Here is a 720-nt window from a genome sequence, read left to right as displayed (position 1 = left end):
ACACCTCTACCCTATCCATCTCCAGGCAGGTCCGCCCACATACAGATGTGCCCAAAACAGGGTCACCACAACATGAGAAACTGTGTGAAAGGGCCTCACCCTCAGGAAGTCTGAGGACCCCTGGTTTAGGTATCATTGTCTTTTCTTTTTGGGGTGGGGGGAGGGTGTGTGTGTGTGTGTGGAGTAAAGCGCTTTTAATTAAGGCACTAGGAAAATATATCACAGCTTTGAAACAGCAAACGGACAGGCTGTATTATCACTTCAGGTATTAAGTTGGTAGAAAGGTGACATGTTCCTTATCGAAATAAGGTGTCACTGAAGCAGGACCACCACACACTAGAGACTCTGGGCAGAAAGTGGTATTTGGTAACAGGGGGGGTGCCCTCCTTTGCTCTAAAAGTGTCACAGGTCTCCTTTACCCCCAAGACACTCACTTTTTCTCCTTCGACTTTCCTGTTGCCGGGAGATTGGTGTAACAGGATTCTGATAACACTGGGGCTAAGAAAGCAGCTGGACAGGCCCCCAGGAAAGTCCCATCAGCTAAAATAAGACATTCTGTTTGGGAGAGGGCCAACAAAAACGAAACCCTCCGTGAGACAGACATGGGTCCACACACGTCAGTGATCACAGCGATTGCCCAGGCTTGGCAAGATGTGTTTTGTAATTATACAAAAAGGTCACCTTGAGTTGGGCTGACTCAATGAACAAGTAAGGACTGTC

The sequence above is a fragment of the Echinops telfairi genome, unplaced genomic scaffold (genome assembly GCF_000313985.2).
Source record: "Echinops telfairi isolate 266 unplaced genomic scaffold, ASM31398v2 ScPeMD7_7469;HRSCAF=8507_1, whole genome shotgun sequence".
NCBI classification, from domain to species: Eukaryota; Metazoa; Chordata; class Mammalia; order Afrosoricida; family Tenrecidae; genus Echinops; species Echinops telfairi.
This window is presented reverse-complemented; position numbering follows the sequence as displayed.